This window comes from Neophocaena asiaeorientalis, unplaced genomic scaffold (assembly GCF_003031525.2).
Source record: "Neophocaena asiaeorientalis asiaeorientalis breed wild unplaced genomic scaffold, Neophocaena_asiaeorientalis_V1.1 scaffold582, whole genome shotgun sequence".
NCBI classification, from domain to species: domain Eukaryota; kingdom Metazoa; phylum Chordata; class Mammalia; order Artiodactyla; family Phocoenidae; genus Neophocaena; species Neophocaena asiaeorientalis.
This window is the reverse complement of record NW_020172996.1, coordinates 1,010,178-1,011,798: the sequence shown is the minus strand read 5'-3', so window position 1 is coordinate 1,011,798 and position 1,621 is coordinate 1,010,178.

Below are 1,621 nucleotides of genomic sequence, written 5' to 3'. Positions count from 1 at the left end.
TCCCTAAAAATATTATATGTTTTTTTTTTTTTTTTTTTTTTTTTGCAGTACACGGGCCTCTCACTGTTGTGGTCTCTCCCGTTGCGGAGCACAGGCTCGGCGGCCATGGCTCATGGGCCCAGCCGCTCTGCGGCATGTGGGATCTTCCCAGACCGGGGCACGAACCCGTGTCCCCTGCATCGGCAGGCGGATTCTCAACCCCTGCGCCACCAGGGAAGCCCAGAATTCTAAACTTTTTAATGATTACTTGCTTGTCTTATTTGAGTTGAAAAGAATCTTTAGTTATACCTCTTAATTCAGCTCAGGTACAAGGTTTAAATTCTAAAATTTTCTGCATGCCTGACTCATGGCTGGGGTGGATATTTAGAGGTAACTGGCATTTGGGGTTTATGAGAGTTGGGAAAAGGTGATGAAACTGAGTCCCCCTAAAACCGAGTTCCCCTGCTGAGTTTATGATTAACCTCTCTATCCAAAACTCTCTTCCCTTTCTTGTCCCTTTCTACCTCAGTCCTGTGCTAACTGAACCCTAATCAACCAGAGTCAGATGACTAAAATTGCCGTTGTTGATAACATCGTTAATGTACAGACCGGGGTGTTTCTCCAGGGCAAGATGAGCTAACAGAACTTCCAGGTCATGGACCACCAGACCATAGACTCGTAAACAATAGGCATTCTTATTCCTGAAACTATGATTAAGAAACGTCACAAGACGACGATTAACCCCAGCTTTTTTTTCCTCCCCTCTAAAACCCCCCAACTCAAAGACCCAGTTGCAGTGGGTGTCAGACTTGTCTCCCACTGCCTTGATTGGTGCCCTGCAACAAACCCTTACTTTGCTGCAAACACCCAATGTCAGTTTGGCTTTTGCTCAGTTACAGTAGGGGGTCTGAACAAGGGAGAGAGTAGGGGGAGACGTGCTAAGGAGAGAGATCAGAAGGATAAGGGGGTGGGAGCGCTGGATGTGGGAGGCTACTGCAGGACAAGGAGAGGGTGGCTTTACAGGGGAATGAGTCTCCTTTGTTCCTGCTGAGTTTGTCGACTTGCTTATTAGTTTTTGGCAAAGAATCTTTTAGTGATGTAACTTTTATTTCAGAATTTAATTTGGAGTCCTCTGCATACTAAGAAAAAATACTATCCATTGGGCCTGAGAACTCTTATTTCCTTTATTTTCAAAGATGTCTTACAAATTAACCCTTTTGTTCAAATCAAGTGTCCCCCAGAGTGGCCACTGAAGGCTCAAATCATCTTTGGTACAGTTATGCTATTCGGAAAGGCACAAGGGACTTCCCTGGTGGTCCAGTGGCTAAGACTCGGTGCTCCTGGGCTTCCCAGGTGGTGCAGTGGTTAAGAATCTGCCTGCTAATGCAAGGGACACGGGTTTGAGCCCTGGTCCAGGAAGATCCCACATGCCACGGAGCAACTAAGTCCGTGCGCCACATCTTCTGTGCTTTTGCTCTTGACCCTGAAAGCCACAACTACTGAGCCACGTGCCACAACTACTGAAGCCTGTGCACCTAGAGCCCATGCTCTGCAACAAGAGAAGCCACCACAATGAGAAGCCCGTGCACTGCAACAAAGAGTAGCCCCCGCTCGCTGCAACTAGAGGAAACCCACGTGCAAC